Raw genomic sequence first — 5,373 nt, 5'->3', positions numbered from 1 at the left:
TAATTTGAACAATAGACATCGATTATTTTCTAAATAGCCGATGACAATTTGAACAATAGACATCGATTATTTTCTAAATAACTGATGTTAATATGATAAATAGACATCAAGTGTTTATTTTTGAATCGATGTTATTACCTTGTTTACATGTGCTAATATCCCTTTATTAACTTCGAATATTAGACAATGTATTAACCACAATACTGAAAAAGCTTAATTCTCAAAACTCAACCAATACATATATATTATTACTCAATTGAATTCAAGATCAACAAATTCTCAATGTGTACAACTAATATCAAATATGTCTATCATTCTAAACAAAGTACAACTAATGTGTAAAATCAACCATATTCCTAGTACTCAAGTCAACCCCTTTCATGCGGGCTCCAATTTTCTTTACCATTCTTCCGATGAACAAACAGATATTTGTCTCGCCTAAAACTTTTCCAAGCCTTGTGCGGCAGCAGGGTTGTCAGCAAGGTTGACAAGGCCAGGCCATTTCAATGACTCAGACTCAAAAAGAGGGAAGCCGACATCTGGCTTGCCACGACAAATGTATCTAAATTATAAATGACACATATAAGGAAAGAAAAAATAGAACCTAAAAAACAAATATAGCAACTCAGTATAATACTTCACGCACTCAATCCTTGTGGTTCGACATTTCAAGGAGCTGAAGTTGTCTGATGCATAAACTGAAACAGTGATGAGGGAATCATTGTTTTTATTGTAGAACAAGCTTCAAATAACTTCATCAGGACTGACATTCATAAAGCATATCCTTTCATTGGTTTCTGCATTCAACAATTCAAATGTTACATTTACCTTTTCCATGTCAAGGACAGCTTTAACTTGTATCTAAAGATTTAATTAAATGACTACCTCGGCTAAATGTAGCACAAACACCAGATTACACAAGGGCAAATACAATATCCTAGGAAGAACCTATCTCAATAACTTTTGAATCAAAGACTTTCTGAGGCTATCACCTGTATTATAGACATTAACCTATATTATAGACATTAACACTATCTTTACGACATTATAGACATGTAACCTCTGATTAAAAAACTGGCTATAAACACATACTAATCTTAACCTGTGATTAAAAAACTAAGACTTTCTGAATCAAATTAAATAGCAGCAAGAAAGTTATGGATATAATACTCAAAATAGAACTGTGACATGCCATATAAAGTTTAGTCCCAGAATATAAACACGTACTAATCTTAAATACTAAGGATGCTAAATAGTTAATTATCAATTAAAATCTTTTTCTCACATTAAAAGAATAAAATACAAAATTAGTATAAGAGGATTCAATAAATAGGACAAGGGGTCACCAGAGAAGTACTGATTAAAAAAGGTGATACCCAATGAAATAATGCTCCCATTTGTTATAAAAAAAATCATCAGCTCTAGATGCTCTCACACCCAGACCCCAAAATGAATCAAATAATAATGAATGAAGCTCTAAAGTGATTTTGAAAAGTCCCTTTTTAGAGTATGGCTCTACCCCTCTTCTGGTCATTTTCAGGTATAAGCTTTCTTAAAATTTGAAATCTGCATCAATGAAAAATATGAACCTCCATGAAATCTATAGGAAAAGGCCAGAAACAATAAACATCGGTAACATACGGGAAAAGAAAAATGATGATATACAACTGGAATTGAAAGACAGAACTATGAAATGAAGGTGTAAAAGAACTTCCCTACTGTCACACAAGGACTTTAAGCCTTTCCAAAGTAGGCACCAGTCACCACAGATGCTGTTTACAAGGAGAATAATTAGCCTTCTATCAAAGAACATCAGTAGGGGGGATGTTAGGAAACTCTTTTCAGAAAATGAAAAAACCTTACTTGTTCCTAAAATTATAACTATTCTTTTTAATTAAACCTCGTATAGAGGACTATATGTTCCAAAATAATGCTTTTAAAGGAAACAACTGGTAGGACAATAGTAAGTACAATTTGTTTAGCAATCATACCAGCCAATTACAGTCCTCTACATACACAAAGCAACAAACTACTTCATTAATAATGTACACTATTGATTTGTGTATAGCTACACCTATGTATGGACACATATAAATTTCAACCATATGTGATTAATTAAAATAATAACAATTTCCGACATTTTATTGATCAAATTTTCACATTCACTAATCAGTGTAAAGATTAATCGAACTGCTCAACCCATTTTTGCAAACTCTCTAACAAGTAAAACAGGACATGTAAACTGTTGTAATTTTATGTAACAGGGGTTTGGATGTATATATGTTGAAAAATGAATACATTATTTGAATTTCGATAGAAGCTAATTTGAGGTAGTAGGCTAGCTTGGTAGCAGTAACCATATGCAGTATCCATAAGCTCAAAATAAAATGATACCAGCTAGCACACCTCTGTCCACAAAAAAACAATAAATCTCTACATAATTATGTAATTTAAGAATATAATCTCTCGGCCACCCACCATCTAATTTTCAATAAGAAGTACACAGTATTCATAAATAGCTGATTTATGCTAAGTGGCTAAATGAAATTCAATTGAGCAATCAGACCAGATCACAGGAACTTAACTAGTACATAAAAACCACTACCTGACTCTTGTTGTACGTGTCAATACACATACAAAAAATAAAAAAAATATAAAAATAGAAGGAATACCTTGCAACTAGTAGCTAAATCCATCTTAATATCACAACTGCTTCTTCTTGCAAGAACAAATTTATGTATGTATATAATTTACAATCAAACCTGATGAGAGCAAAAAAAAAAGTCAAAACGAACACAATTATCATCAAATTGAATAATCAACAGGTGAAATAATAGAAACATAATGAATCAAAAAGAAAATAAAGAGAGTAGTAATAGAAATACGTAAAATATAAGAGAAGGATGAAATTGAGGTGAATAAAGTTACGATGCGGAGGGAGGGAGGGAGATACCTCGATCGAAGAGCCTGCTGCCTTCAATTGGGTTTGTTGTGCCCACTTAAATCCGGTTAGGATGTTTCATGTACATATCCACCTATATACCTATGTGTTTTTCTCCAATCTTCTGCAAATAAGACGTAGCACGTAGAAAAGAGCACCATTCTTGCAAGCCTAATTGCTGAAAATAGTAAACCGTCATATATAAATAGTAACCCCATCTCAGTTTAAAATGATATATAACACAAACCAAGCTATATATAACAGAAATCAAATCAACAATAAACTAAACCAAGTCGGTCGATAAATTATACTTCCTCACTTGAATTTGGGGTTCAATTAGAACCCTAATTTAGTTACAATATGAGATAATTATGGTTTAATTAGGGATATGGAGAGAGATGAGAGATATGAGAGATATGGAAGAGAAAGAAGAGAATGAGGGGGGGAGAGAGAAAGATGGGAGTATGAGCGAGAGAGAGAGGAGTGTGAAAGGGGATATTTAGTCCTGAAGGGGGGAAATTGGGGGATTTTTGTTTTTGTTGGGGGAAACATTTGGGAAACAGGGGGGGAACTTATCCGTATATTTTTTAAATTTTTTGAAATTAATCAACAACAACAGTTGTAATTTCAAACCGATGTCTGAGAAAACTCGACATCGGTTATGTTAAAAACCGATGTCTAATTCATGTTTCTTATTTTTAAAAAATAACTATCAACATCGGTTATTTTATTGACCGATGTCTAATAAACGCAGTAACATCGCTTTAAAAATAACCGATGTCTAAAACACCTTTGACATTGGTCGTCTGAGCAACCGATGTCTAAGGACCGATGTCTATTGACAGAATTCTAGTAGTGTTTAGGTGTTTGTTGGAGGTTTGTCAGACGTTTGGTTAGGTGCATGAGTGGGATCACAAAATCTGTCCAGCAGGGGACAGTTTTGTTGCAACTTAGAAATAGGAAGTTTTGACCATGTCATAGGTAGGCCCTCATTAGGCCCTGTTGGGCCTTAGTTAGACGGAGTGTCAGAGGAGTTTTTCCAGCCATAGTTCATAGGATTTGAGTTAGAATAATGTGTCATGAGTTAGTTCAAGTCAGGACCTTTTTTGCCCAGAAAAACAGGGGAACCATGGACTTTAAGCTTAGGCCTAGGGAGGCCCAAGCTAGGCCCTTGAGCCACATCAAGTTTGGGAGTTGCCATATGATCAGAAGAGTTTGGGAGTTGCCTTATGATCAGAAGAGTGTAGTGTAGAAGTTTTGGAGGTAAACTTGTAGTGTAAGAGTGTCTAATGCACTCAAGAAACCATAGATGTCATTCTGAAATTTATCTTAGTAAGCACCTTCACTTACCACATAGTTTTAGAGCACTTATGAGTGAGGCCTACGTTGACCACTATAGTTGCAAGATAGAATAAAGTCAGTAGAGTGAAAAGCCCAAGTGAAAGTCAATAGGATTTGGATGGTTTAGTAAAGGCACATCGAGTTAGGAGGCCAAAATTTGGAGATTTTGTCTAGTTTAGCGATCAAGTGACTTAAGATGTGGAGCGAGATCATCCAAGCCTAGTGTTGAAATATGGTGTGTGTGATATCATTTGGTACTTAAATATGGTATGTGAGTATATGTGGCCATGTGTACTACTATATTTATAAGGTGATTACAAATTGCGTGCATATAGGCCTAAGTGCCATTTGTGTTTAATTTCGGGTTGTAAATAGGTTGAGTTGGTGAGAATATATTATAATGAGGTTATTATTAATTATGTAGGATCTCGAGACGAGGGTAAACTTTCCATAAAGGTCGAGTAAAGCTTCCATTTGCTCCTACTTGCCAGTCTAGTCCAGTCCAGCCTTCTCAAGGCAAGTGAATCAACCTGCTTTTTCGTTTACACTGCAAATGTATGATAACTAGTCCCTATATATATGATCCGAGTACTCTGATTTATCTTGTTATAATTGAACCAAGTGATTCTCAAATCTATCTTTGTAATATATAGAAATGCCATGAACCATCAAGTATTTATTGCAAGTAGATCAAAAGTCATACCATGCTAGTATACCAAAGTAATGGTGATGCCATGATAAAATAGAGATTTGTTATCATACTTTATTGATCCTTTTGATTAACATGCTATTAATTCCTGAGAAATCTTGATTTTACACCCTGATGCTTGATTTAACTCTTGTAAGAACCCCGATAGAAACTTTATCTTGATACCTAGAAGCCAGATATTCTTTAAAGTCATTCACGATTGTTTGATAACCCTATCCTTACCCTAAAGCTTGACATCCTGATATACCTTGAGCTAATGATCATTTTTTTATATCTTAACACCTCTATCATACTTGTAACCAGTAATGCTTATCTTCTTGATGTTCTAATACCTATACCTTGTCTAAAACCATTGCTTTAAGCCTAGTTGGGCATTACTCTT

At 34.2% G+C, this 5,373-nt stretch overlaps 1 long non-coding RNA gene across 5 annotated transcripts; it reads right to left on the bottom strand.

Moving 5' to 3' along the window:
• Positions 1-227: 227 nt before the first annotated feature.
• Positions 228-3,451, bottom strand: LOC141720375 (uncharacterized). 5 transcript variants are annotated; one of them, XR_012574284.1, is made up of 5 exons: positions 2,954-3,451; positions 2,673-2,762; positions 886-1,772; positions 647-797; positions 228-562 (listed from the first exon to the last, which is right to left on the bottom strand). It is a non-coding gene; the product is annotated as an uncharacterized LOC141720375 (long non-coding RNA). The 5 variants fall into 5 exon arrangements; XR_012574283.1 differs by having other exon boundaries at positions 647-1,772; positions 2,954-3,119; positions 3,253-3,451; XR_012574285.1 differs by having other exon boundaries at positions 647-1,772; positions 2,954-3,119; positions 3,261-3,451.
• Between the last annotated feature and the right edge of the window lie 1,922 nt (positions 3,452-5,373).

The sequence above is a fragment of the Apium graveolens genome, chromosome 4, assembly GCF_009905375.1.
Source record: "Apium graveolens cultivar Ventura chromosome 4, ASM990537v1, whole genome shotgun sequence".
In the NCBI taxonomy this organism is placed as follows: domain Eukaryota; kingdom Viridiplantae; phylum Streptophyta; class Magnoliopsida; order Apiales; family Apiaceae; genus Apium; species Apium graveolens.
This window is presented reverse-complemented; position numbering and strand designations above follow the sequence as displayed.